The following is a 13,511-nucleotide window of genomic DNA, read 5'->3' on the forward strand; positions in this document are numbered from 1 at the left end:
CCAACATTTCCACTTAATTTTATATTTTGGTCAACCTGATAATGTAAAATATTAAATGATTTTCATTTTCTCAGTACTTGAGTCGCCTTTTTACCAAATGCTTTTTTACTCTTGAGTAATTTCTTGGACGGCTACTTTTTACTTTTACTTGAGTAAAAACATGTTGAAGTAGTGCTACTCTTACCTGAGTACAATTTTTGGTTACTCTGCCCACCTGTGGTCACATTCGACTAGCATTCCGCCGTTACCTAGCAGCCAAGCCCAGACCCGTTACCTAGCAACCCAAGCCGAGCCCAGCCCCGTTACCTAGCAACCCCAGCTGAACCCAGACCCGTTACCTTTAGTTGAAGCTGCTCTTTTAAACGTTCTAATGTGTCTGCTTGTATGTGTGTTCATAATGTGTTAAAAATGAAAGCTACAGAGAACAATAATAACGAGTAAAGGTGTTTTTCTCCTCAGGGCGCTGGCTGCATTGGGACTAAAGGACCCTCTCGCTCATCCACGAAGAACGAAGCAATGACTCTACCAACTAACCTAAACGTTAACCTGGCCATTCTGCAATAACAGTAGCAAAGGAAAATAGGGGGGAAATGACATGAAGAATGTATAAACTTGTTCTCAGATTTAGCGGGTTGAATCGGACCGGCTGTTTTCTCTCTCCGTCTACGTGTCCGGCGCCGTTCATCATCTTACAGTTTCAAACCTCAGAACGTCTGCTCGACACCAAGGGCCGGGCCAGAACCTGGACTCATTGTTTAGTTCGGATCTAGAGGGTGTTAAAGCTGAAAAGTGATTCTGGGAGACAGACAGATGTGTCGGAAGCAACACCGGCGCTCCTTTATTTCCGCTGGTGTCCGGTTTCAGCTGGCGCAGCCCCTTTTTGTTGGCCTGCCTGGTCCCCACCAGGATCGGGTGGTGTGGTAAAACACGGCTGAATTCACACCACCATTTATGTCCGACCACATCAGAGATCCATTGTCTGGTGGCACCTTGAAGGCGGATAGTGATCTCTGTTGAAAGGGGCATCAAAGGAGTGAATTTGGTGGAGCAAACTTTGTCACCAGAAGCTTTTATGGCCCTTAAATTGGTTTATGTTGGTTATTCAGACTAAAATAGATCAGTCTTTCACTCTAGTGGCAAAATCTTAAGCTGAAAAATTATATTTAAGTACATTTATTGAAAAGAAGCAACTTTACTGCTGCAGCACTTATTTACTACATCGGAGTATCAGAGCCAAGCTAAGAAAACATTTTACAAGAATAAAGTTGTGAGTAGAAAGTAGAATTAATACTAGTACAATGTCATAATATTATTAGAATAAAGTCATAATATTACCAGAATAAAGTTGCAGTAATGTGAGATTAAAGTCTTAATTTTGTGGTAAGTCATAATATAGAATAAAGTTGCAAAATTACCAGTATAAAGTTGTAGCTATAGAAGAATAAAGTCAGAATATTTTGAGAATAAAGTTGTAATATTTCGAGAACAGTCAAAACATCAGCATCAGATTATTATCAGTATTTACTACAACTTTATTCTCGTAATATTTCGACTTTTCTCAAAGTGTTACAACTTTATTCTGATATTTTAACAGATTAAGTATTTCCTTATTTGTAAAAGCAAAACCAAAGTATAAACTCTGATGTAAATAAAGCAAAATTCATATTCTGCACAGTTTCAAAGCTTCATTTGAATCTCAGCTTCTTCTAAAAACAGCCCAAGCACTTGAAAGAAAAAATAAAACAATAAAAAACACTCAGATGTTTTTTGGCAATAAAATAATTATTTTTGGTGCCTTGAAAATGAGCTGTTTCAAAAACGTCACACTTCGCTGTTACCTCGCTGAGCTCCAGCATGATTGGTCAGCCGGTTTTACCTCTGTTTGTGCTTTACAATGGCTGCTGGAAAAGACAAGTGTTTTGTTGTTGACTTACCATTTAGAAATAACTTCCTGCATTCTTGTTGGTTGCGCAGGAGGCTCCACTTCTGCTTTTCAAAGATGTACAGATGTGTAATTGTGCATCAGTTTGCAGCCATTTTAATATGAGAGTGTAAAAGTTGAGTTGGGGGCTATAGCCAGCAGCAGCTTATTCGGACTCTCCTTTTTTTCTTTGCTTGTGTTTTGGAACTACTGATTTAGTTTAAAGCTATGCTATGCTATGCTATGCTATGCTATGCTAATTGGACAGTAGCCTCCAGTTTTACCCAGTAAGAACCAAGACTCCCACCAAGTCACTATGAAGTTTCCACTGGGAGTTTTTATGAGGACGGATCCGACAGAGAGACAAAAACAGCCGATCCGAGAGGATGGCAAGCAAAAAAAATGAAAAATGTGAACAGAAGTTGGTCATTCTACTGCACACACAAGCCATAACAGGAAGGAAAAGCTGTCTGTGGAGGAGAGAGGGCAGCCTGACGAAGCCCAGAAAACAAAACCTTTAGCCTCTGTGTTTACGATGCATGTCCAATAACGACAATGACCTAAAAAAAACAAACAACATTTTTTTGGTAGTGAAGATGATATGAGGTGTCGTTAAAAAAATATATATCTGTATGATAAACCTACAGGGTGGGTTTGGGGCGGCTGGGCGGGGCATCTGAGGGGCGGGAATCAAATTTGTAAGATGTGTGTATTTTTTTCAGTTGTATTTTATTATTTTTTTTACGATAACTATTTATTTTCTTCAGGTATGTATTGGATAAACGTATGTACATGTTCGGTTTTGTTCTTTGCTTCGTTTGGACGAGTTTCAAGAGTAAATATGAAAACATTGAGAATTGTCATTCAAATACGCTAAATGTGTACATTTTGAGGAACAAATTGTGCAACGATTTAACAGATTTCCATGATTCCAGTGATAGTAATAAGATGAAAATATCTGAAAAATAAAGAATAATATTAATAATAATGACAATGATGATGATGAAAATGGTGATGTAAAAGAAAAAATAAATAAAGCAATCCAGGTGGATTTGCTGATAATCATGTAGTTCTTTGTTTTTATTGGTCTATTTTATTTTTTCTCTGTTTTTGCACTATAAGTGCTACATTAATAGCATAAAACCAGGTTTTATATTATTATTGCTCCATTAGTTTATAAAAAATGTTTTATTTGGTTCCTTAGTTACATAATAACAGAAAGAGTCCAGTTGAAATTCCAGTGTGAAAAGAGGTTCAGGTGTGCTTAATTAGCTGCATTTCCACTGACATTAAAATTTCACAAATAGGAATTATAGAAATAAATTTGCATAATGGAAAAGCCAAACGTGTGTGTGTGTGTGTGTGTGTGTGTGTGTGTGCATGGTTGTTTGTCCTGTGTGTCTCTGTGTTGCCCTGCGACAGACTGGCGACCTGTCCAGGGTGTACCCCGCCTCTCGCCCGGAACGTGAGCTGGAGATAGGCACCAGCACCCCTCCCGACCCCACTGAGGGACAAGGGTGAAGGAAAATGGATGGATGGATGGATGGATGGTTGGAAAAGCCAAACAACAACAACAAATCACATACTTGAATAAAAATTGTGTTTAGCTAGGATGAGGTGATTTTTCTACCTGCATTGTCTTATAAGACAGAAAAAAGAAGTAAATTTCTCCAAAAAAACTTATAATTAATTTTTCTTTAAAAACAGAAAACAAAACTATTCCTGGCCATAAAAACCCAGAAATTTGCAAAAAGAAACCAACCCAAAAACAACAACTTTGAAATTTTGAGACTAATTCAATGTATTTTCTAGGTAATGAGCTTTAAAAACTTTTCTGAGATGGTCAATTTTTTTACTTTCAGAAATTTCCTAGAAAAAACATTTATGTTTTTGCCTCCGTTGTTTTTACTCACTTTTTCACATTTACTATTTTTTTTTATCTCCAGTAATCTTAATAAACTGTTATATTTTTCGGCTGTATGTATTTCGCAAAATTGCGTCTTTAGCACGTTTTTTCCGCATCACGCAAGTCACGTGATCCACAACCGGATGTTACTACCGGGGGAAAAGACTCGGGCAGGAAGTGGCAGGAGGATGTTTTTTAATGATTCACTGAATGAACGAATTTTTTCACGTGTGATTTTAATTTCGTCTCTTACTTTATGGAAAACATCACAATTTCTAATTTTTTTTTTCAACATTAGTTTAATATTAACAATTTTTTGTGCACATACGTAATAGAAACTGGGTTTTTGTCAACGATTCCCGCAGCCGTCATTGATTTAAATGAAACATAATTTTTCTGGATCACCAAAAACCACAAGGAAGCTTCAGGCCTTGGCAGCAGGTGGGTTTGATTATTCCAGCTTTCAGTAACTACAGACTCACATGTACATACCTGTATTTGTGTATTTCTTTCTTCCTTTTTTGGCATCATTAGATTTGCCAGCAAGAAACATAGCAAAACAACTGTCTGGGCTAGCAACAAAAATACTTGAGAGCCTTTCGTAAAACACTTCTAAGTGGATATTTTAATAGTTCCTTGCTTTGTTTTTCCTCATGGTTTTGTTCTGAAGCCTCCCTTAAGCTCGGTATTTAATTGTTTCCTGTTTTTGAATTTCTTTGTCACCTTCTGGTTTGAATCTTTGTTAATACTTTGAGGTTTACACCTCGCTGGTTCCCTGTGACCTTTATCGGCCGTTTTTCTCCAGTTTTCTCACATTTTAACCTAATGTCCCCCACGCAACTGACCTTTATTCTGCTTATTAGACCCAGCTGTGTTCACCCCAGTTATCATCACACAGCCCTGTATTTAGGTTTCTTTTGCTCTGACCTCATTTCCTGTTTGAGTTATTTGTGTCATGTAAGATTTTTCCATTAAATCTTCACTTGAACTTCTGGGCCCTCAACAAACATGATAGGAATAGTTATATGAAGTTTTAAAAGTACCTATTGCTTCCTTGAACAGGTTACGATTGGTCTATACTAAACATGTTTATAAATGTTTTTGCAAAAAAATTATTCTTGTATAATAATGATTTTTAGTCTTTTCAGCTTGAGCTGTTTTAGGATGTCCTGTCACTGTAAATCCACGTCATCCAACTCAACATTTACACTCGTATGTGAAAATGGCTGCAAACAAATGCAGCTGTACATATTTGAAAAGCAAAAGTGGAGCCTCTTGTATATGGAAAGCCATTTGCGCCAAAATTGAATAAATAAATAAATGGGTTAAATAAATAAAAAATGAGTAAAATAAATCAAAAAATGAAGTAAATGAGTGAAATAAATAAAAAATTTGTTAAATAAATAGTTTAGCTTTTTCATTAAACCAATTTTTAATTTATTTATTTTTCATATTATCAATTTCCCAATTTCTCTTTTTCATTTATCTATTTGTCATTTATCCCTTTATCCATTTACCCATTTTTCATTAATCTATTTTTCATTTGTCCATTTTTCATTTATCCCTTTATCTATTTACCCATTTTTCATTAATCTATTTTTTAATTTAACCGTTTTTCCATTTCCTATTTCCATTAACCCGATTTGCTATTTCCCACTTTCATTAATCAATTTCTCATATATCCCTTTTCTTACTTACCCATTTTCTTTTATCTATTTTTCATTTACCCATTTTTCATTAATCTCTTTATCTATTTACCCATTTTACATTAATCTATCTTTTAATTTAACCATTTTTCCATTTCCTTTTTCCATTAACCCGATTTTCCTATTTCCCACTTTCATTAATCAATTTCTCATATATCCCTTTTTTTATTTACCCATTTTCTTTTATCTATTTTTCATTTACCCATTTTTCATTAATCTCTTTATCTATTTACCCATTTTTCATTAATCTATCTTTTAATTTAACCATTTTTCCATTTCCTTTTTCCATTAACCCGATTTTCCTATTTCCCACTTTCATTAATCAATTTCTCATATATCCCTTTTTTTATTTACCCATTTTCTTTTATCTATTTTTCATTTACCCATTTTTCATTAATCTCTTTATCTATTTACCCATTTTTCATTAATCTATCTTTTAATTTAACCATTTTCCATTTCCTTTTTCCATTAACCCGATTTTCTATTTCCCACTTTCATTAATCAATTTCTCATATATCCCTTCTTTATGTACCCATTTTTCTTTAACCTATTTTTCATTTAACTTTTGTTTGAAAAACTTTTAATTTTCCCATTTTCCAATTTCCCTTATTCATTTAGTATTTCCTTATTTTCTTATTTATCACATTCTATTTTCCCCGCTAAACTTAGGGGGAAAAATAAATGCAAATGAGGAGTGGCACGTCATCAGGCTACAACTTCCCCAATTGGTTGGTTAGAGTCACACCTACTTTGCTTTCAAGAAAGATGGCGACCTACTAACGGGTTATCAATAAGCATAAGCTCATTAACTTCATTAGAAAATAGTGTTATTACTCCTGACTTTATTTTTGTGTGGCCGCTCAGACAGAACGTGTTTCAGCTGGCGGCTCTGATGGACTCAGAGCTTCACCGTCGGGGTTTTTTATAGTTTGGACGAAGCGGCCGCTGAAGTTGGCTTACGATTGAAGGTTCAGGACGCCTTCGTAGCTACCAGCTGCGATTCAACTATAAGGAGCAGACTTGACTGTACATCGTAAGTGAACTGCAATATCCAGTGGCAGCTCTACGGAGCATCGAGCTGAAAGAATGACGGTGCCAAGCCTTGGAGATCTGCATCGGAGGCCATCTTTCAGACATGCACCGCTGCTGTCCGTCCAGGATCCTCCGGTTGCCCAGACGGTAAGCTAACGCTGATGTTTTCCAACTATAGTCATATTTGTAACCAAACTTGAGGCCAACAGGTGTACTTTTGACCGCCACCAGGTCAAAAGTACAGCTTGTTTTTGCAGCACATTCATTAATGTTTCCATCGTGTATGTTTTCAGATGTTAAGCTGTCACAGCAGACCATCCTGCAGGCCTCTGGTCTCTGTTTCCAGTGGGCTCACAGCTTCAGGGTGACCAGAGACCTTCACCTTTCTGGAGCAGGAACACCCGGCCAAATGCACTGGTGACACATTTAATTTAAAAAATGTGGCTGTTCTTATAGCATTGATATGCAAGAACCATCTACTGTTTTTAATAATAAAAATATATATATTATGAAATCTGTGTTCCTTCTCATCTGTGTAGTTCTAATTTAATCAAATCTCATGTTTTCACATCCCAGAGACAATAAGATGGATAGTTTGTTTGTGGCTTTAACCCATTCATTCCAAATTTTTCCCAAACATGTAAATATGAAAATCCGATGTCATTGATAGCCCTTTGAACTAATCAGGGAAATAATTTTAAAAATTGTGGAAAAGTATGTAAAAAAGTGTGTTTTATGTTCGGTCACAATTGTGACCGGTGGGATAATATGGTGTTCTAATACTAAGATGAGCTAAAAGTGCTTTTTCCAAATAGACATGATCATAATATGTGAACATTGTTTCTTTAGTAGAATATATCTTGCCACAGCATTACTTTAGTGCAACATTTGCTCTGTAAAGTACAAATTTGACTATCAATATATTCTAAACCAAGGTAAATTTGAGTGCTTGAGTGTTTATGCATAATTATATTGAACTTCAGTCAGTTGTAGTGTCATCACAGTAACATAGATCATAAAGATAACATCTACAGTAGAGGCTTTCATTTATATTTCTGAAAATTATGAACATTTGTCACACTGTCATAAAGTAAAACTCAATAGACTTAGTCCAGGGGTCTCCGTCTCCAGGATTTAGGGCCTGTGTCATGCATCTTTTCCATCCGCCTCTGCTTCAGCACACCTGAATCAGGTGATAAGCAGGACTCTGGAGAACTGGACTGCATACTGAAAGGGTGATCCATTTAATTCAGGTGTGTTGGACCAGGAACACACCTGAAAGTTGCAGGATACCGGACCCCAAGGCCTGGAATCAAAGGAGAGTAGTATGGCTCCTTCTCACCATTTGGTGACTTTGGTTTTCTTCAATTTTAGGTTATTTCATCTCTTTCTTACTTTCCATGTTCTTTCTTGAAGCACTCAGTGTGCAATAAAACCTTGAATTTCTCCAACGCATGGGTGGTGCAAAAGCAACAACTGGAACAACATCTCTGGAAACGACTCTTGCATTGACTGACCAGAAAGTGTCTTGGTTACATCTCGTCATAACTTGAAGAGAAGTGTCCATTTGAGATCTATTTCCATGACCTGCTGGCCTTATACCAAACCTTTGCATAAGATAATAAGCCATGATGAGCAAATCAGTTGTTCCTCCTACGACACATTTGTAAAATAATATCTGAAAGGTAAATGGCCTGTACTTGTGTAGTTCTTTATCAAGTCCAAATGACCTGAAAATGTTTTCACCACATTTAGTCATTCACCCATTCACACACACATTCACACACCGACAGCAGTAAGCTACTATATTGTAGCTACAGCTTGCCTGCCACAGTTTGACAGAAGTAAGGCAGTCATACACCGGCTCCTCCACCAGGGTCCTCTGAATACCACCGGCTGGCATGGTGGCTGAATTGTCCTCTTGATCAAGGTCACAACTACTGACACAAACAAAGTGGGGGTTCCAGCAGGCAACCCACCAGGTACAAGATAAACTCCAACCTCCTAGGCTACCGGCACCGTTTCAGGTGTGCTTTTGGTATGGACCATGTTGAGAACGAGAATCTCAATCGATGAATCATAATTTGTATTGACACATGGAGCATAAAATCAGCCAAGAAAAGCATTCAGACTTTACTTATTTTATTAACTTTCAGCGCTGAAAGGAGACGCTTTACCATTACATTAGAAGAGTTTCTAAAAAAGTCTGTGCAGCGTCTGAGGAGAAAGAGGAGGGTAGCTGATTATATGGACTGAAGACACTGCCTGAAATCACACCATGTCTCTGTGGCCTGATAAGTTTCTGTTTCTCGTGAGAAATGGACCTTAGTGTCTAACAGAATCAAAAATGTAACTCTTTACTATGGGCCCTTTGTCTAACAGCGTGTGACTCTTTCTCGGCCTTGGTAAAGCATCTCAACAACCACCATCACTTCTTGGACCTGACCATGACATTGAACCTTGAGGGGGTTTGGTCATAAAGGTCTACACCTCATGTGCTCATTGATCTAGTTGACATCAGTCTCTATATAATTCTTTATCTTTGTTTCCATTAGGAAAATATTGTTGTTTTTCTAGTGGATCAGCAGTTTCTCATCTTGTGTTGGAACCTCATTTGGATCCTCTTTAAAGGGTACATCAAAGAGACAGCTGTCCCTTCGTCATAAACTTTTGCAGGTGGTAACAGAGTACCACATGCCTGATGAAGGGTCAGATCATCCTCTTTTCCCATGAACTGATCATATGCATTCAAAATCAGGCATGGAAAATGGCCCATCTTCCCCTTATAGTCCATGTCTAAGCCATCACTATCAAAATCAGTAAGGGTTCCATTTTTCTCACAACTACATTGTTGTATGCTTTGTCTGGCTATAACAAAGTCCAACAAATCAAGAACCAAACTCAAAATTAATCTTAAAAAGGAAGAAGTTAGGAATTGGAAGAATATGGTATGTATTTAAATAAGTGGACCTATTGGTCAAACGTATTCTCCCACCTGTCACTATTATGACCGTCAACATGTTTACACATCCTGCTCACACACCTAACAAATTTTTATAAATGCAAAGGTGAATATCATAACTAGACACTTTAAAGATGATGTGCACCAAAAATCTTTGTTGTATGTTTATTTAAACATACATTGCTATCCTCTTCTTTGGGAGGTTTGTGGCACTCTTTTTCTCGCCGAGGTGCAACCAAGATTTAATCAGCTCTAGTCATGTGATAATTTAGTCTAAACATGTGATACTGCATAAGTATTATCCAAACACTAAACTTTGAATGTTTGCTGAACATTAACTGAAAATTTAATCAGCAAGCTTTTTAGAGTCCTTGAAAGTGAAAAAAAAATTCATTTTTCCTCTGATGTTTGGGTGAACTCTTCTCTGCGGAGGTCGGCCATCTCTCTGGTTCTTCCTGAAGGAGATCCATCAGGAGTTCTGGTGCTGCTCACAGTGCAGACGGTTCTCCTCCCTGTTTGCCGTTGTCCCTTTCTCAGCCAGAATCTCCAGTCATTTTTCTTGATCCTTGAATAAACATAACAGAATATGTTCTGGGTGTTATTTATGATTCGTTTGTTAATTAAAACAATGTTTAATATAAAAATAAGATTAATTTATTTCCTTAACAATTCCTTCTCCTGTTCCCTCAGAAGGAAAGAGTTTAGGACTCACTAATTACATTTACTCAAATATAGTTGAGTAACTTTTTGAAACTCAAATGAAGTTTTAGGAGTACCGTTACTATGCTGAACTTTTTACTTTTACTCAGGTCATTTTATTATGAAGCATCACTATTCTTATTTAAACAAATTTTTTATTTTGTCTTTAAAAAACTAAAAATTCCGCTGAACTTTATATTTTGAGCCCTCTAATTGTGTAATTTTTTAAGATATGAAATAATTGATAACTTGATCAGTTACTCAGTACTTGTATACTTTTTACCAAATGCTTCTTTACTCATGTGTAATTTCTTATTCAGCTACTTTTTACTTAAACATGTAAGTAAGAGATAAACATGAGTAAAAACATGTTTGGAGTACAAATTATGGAACAGTAACCAAATGTTGAGGCACATATGTTGAACAAAAACAGGGAAACTAAGGTGGCCAAGTTATACATCCACAAAGAACTACTGAAATGAATAGTCATAATTACTTTATATGAATACGACATGTATGCATGTGGGCCACACTTGGCACATTTCAGGGATGTAACCAATAGGGACAGATTTTAGCAGGAGTTCAGCTTTTATCCATTCTGCATTCTGTACCCTCACTAAGGTCACTGTATTCAGGTAGTCTGTTTACAAACATCAGCGTTAATTTACCCCCACATTTTTTAAATTAAATGTGTCACCAGTGCATTTGGCCGGGTGTTCCTGCTCCAGAAAGGTGAAGGTCTCTGGTCACCCTGAAGCTGTGAGCCCACTGGAAACAGAGACCAGAGGCCTGCAGGATGGTCTGCTGTGACAGCTTAACATCTGAAAACATACACGATGGAAACATTAATGAATGTGCTGCAAAAACAAGCTGTACTTTTGACCTGGTGGCGGTCAAAAGTACACCTGTTGGCCTCAAGTTTGGTTACAAATATGACTATAGTTGGAAAACATCAGCGTTAGCTTACCGTCTGGGCAACCGGAGGATCCTGGACGGACAGCAGCGGTGCATGTCTGAAAGATGGCCTCCGATGCAGATCTCCAAGGCTTGGCACCGTCATTCTTTCAGCTCGATGCTCCGTAGAGCTGCCACTGGATATTGCAGTTCACTTACGATGTACAGTCAAGTCTGCTCCTTATAGTTGAATCGCAGCTGGTAGCTACGAAGGCGTCCTGAACCTTCAATCGTAAGCCAACTTCAGCGGCCGCTTCGTCCAAACTATAAAAAACCCCGACGGTGAAGCTCTGAGTCCATCAGAGCCGCCAGCTGAAACACGTTCTGTCTGAGCGGCCACACAAAAATAAAGTCAGGAGTAATAACACTATTTTCTAATGAAGTTAATGAGCTTATGCTTATTGATAACCCGTTAGTAGGTCGCCATCTTTCTTGAAAGCAAAGTAGGTGTGACTCTAACCAACCAATTGGGGAAGTTGTAGCCTGATGACGTGCCACTCCTCATTTGCATTTATTTTTCCCCCTAAGTTTAGCGGGGAAAATAGAATGTGATAAATAAGAAAATAAGGAAATACTAAATGAATAAGGGAAATTGGAAAATGGGAAAATTAAAAGTTTTTCAAACAAAAGTTAAATGAAAAATAGGTTAAAGAAAAATGGGTACATAAAGAAGGGATATATGAGAAATTGATTAATGAAAGTGGGAAATAGAAAATCGGGTTAATGGAAAAAGGAAATGGAAAATGGTTAAATTAAAAGATAGATTAATGAAAAATGGGTAAATAGATAAAGAGATTAATGAAAAATGGGTAAATGAAAAATAGATAAAAGAAAATGGGTAAATAAAAAAAGGGATATATGAGAAATTGATTAATGAAAGTGGGAAATAGGAAAATCGGGTTAATGGAAAAAGGAAATGGAAAAATGGTTAAATTAAAAGATAGATTAATGAAAAATGGGTAAATAGATAAAGAGATTAATGAAAAATGGGTAAATGAAAAATAGATAAAAGAAAATGGGTAAATAAAAAACGGGATATATGAGAAATTGATTAATGAAAGTGGGAAATAGGAAAATCGGGTTAATGGAAAAAGGAAATGGAAAAATGGTTAAATTAAAAGATAGATTAATGTAAAATGGGTAAATAGATAAAGAGATTAATGAAAAATGGGTAAATGAAAAATAGATAAAAGAAAATGGGTAAGTAAGAAAAGGGATATATGAGAAATTGATTAATGAAAGTGGGAAATAGCAAATCGGGTTAATGGAAATAGGAAATGGAAAAACGGTTAAATTAAAAAATAGATTAATGAAAAATGGGTAAATAGATAAAGGGATAAATGAAAAATGGACAAATGAAAAATAGATTAATGAAAAATGGGTAAATGGATAAAGGGATAAATGACAAATAGATAAATGAAAAAGAGAAATTGGGAAATTGATAATATGAAAAATAAATAAATTAAAAATTGGTTTAATGAAAAAGCTAAACTATTTATTTAACAAATTTTTTATTTATTTCACTCATTTACTTCATTTTTTGATTTATTTTACTCATTTTTTATTTATTTAACCCATTTATTTATTTATTCAATTTTGGCGCAAATGGCTTTCCATACTTGTACAGCCAACAACAACAGCGGTAAAACCAGTTTACCAAATGTAATTGAGCTCAGTTTGAGTTGCTAGGAAACGGGCGGAACTCTGCTGCGGTTGCTAGGTAACGGCACAGTGAATACTGAATTGTGTTTCATTCTAAAGGTTTTTTAAACCTTTTTCTTTCCGGGATCCAAAAAAACGGCAACTTATTGCCAAAAGCCACCTTTTCCTTCTTGTTAAGTGCTTGTTCTTATTTTAGAGGCAGTAGAAACCAAAATGGAAATACAAAAACGTGAACAATCAGAATTTTTCATAATTATAATACGTCCCCAACAATTTTTGTATGCAATTATTTTTCTTCTGGAAAGAGAGAAACTTCCTGGAGAACTTTGAAGCCTTCAGACCAGATTATAAAATGTATATCATGTTTGACTCTAGTTTTAGTTTCTGCCTCCATATTTTATCACATTTGAACAATTCAAACATTTCTCTTGGTTTGTCTTAAAGTGAATTTGTTTATAGGTTTGGCTGTAAAGGTTGTTCCTTCCTAATTTTGCTTTAAGATAACCTGCACCTTTGTTGCTTTTAGTTCTGCACTGTGTGTATAAGTGCACTCTAAAGAAATACTGATAATACATCTATAAATACTTTTTAAATTTATTTTAATCTTGTCATTTTTAACACATTTGTAAACATATGTAGTCACTTAAGTAATAAAGCAAATATTTCCAG

At 36.0% G+C, this 13,511-nt stretch overlaps 1 protein-coding gene and 2 long non-coding RNA genes across 3 annotated transcripts in view; 2 read left to right on the plus strand and 1 right to left on the minus strand.

Moving 5' to 3' along the window:
- LOC106921170 (liprin-alpha-3-like) overlaps positions 1-2,988 on the plus strand; it is a 36,419-nt gene extending 33,431 nt beyond the window's left edge. Inside the window, exon 30 of the mRNA XM_014992666.2 lies at positions 460-2,988. The gene's annotated coding sequence lies outside the window, so the exon portion shown is untranslated. The remainder of the gene's footprint in view (positions 1-459) is intronic.
- Positions 2,989-5,549: 2,561 nt separating this feature from the next.
- LOC148158119 (uncharacterized) lies at positions 5,550-9,472 on the plus strand. The gene is made up of 2 exons (XR_015763930.1): positions 5,550-6,712; positions 6,859-9,472. It is a non-coding gene; the product is annotated as an uncharacterized LOC148158119 (long non-coding RNA).
- Positions 9,473-9,678: 206 nt separating this feature from the next.
- Positions 9,679-12,314, minus strand: LOC148158120 (uncharacterized). The gene is made up of 3 exons (XR_015763929.1): positions 11,194-12,314; positions 10,924-11,047; positions 9,679-10,092 (listed from the first exon to the last, which is right to left on the minus strand). It is a non-coding gene; the product is annotated as an uncharacterized LOC148158120 (long non-coding RNA).
- Between the last annotated feature and the right edge of the window lie 1,197 nt (positions 12,315-13,511).

This window comes from Poecilia mexicana, unplaced genomic scaffold, assembly GCF_051168715.1.
Source record: "Poecilia mexicana isolate PSO_F unplaced genomic scaffold, ASM5116871v1 scaffold_8, whole genome shotgun sequence".
NCBI classification, from domain to species: Eukaryota; Metazoa; Chordata; class Actinopteri; order Cyprinodontiformes; family Poeciliidae; genus Poecilia; species Poecilia mexicana.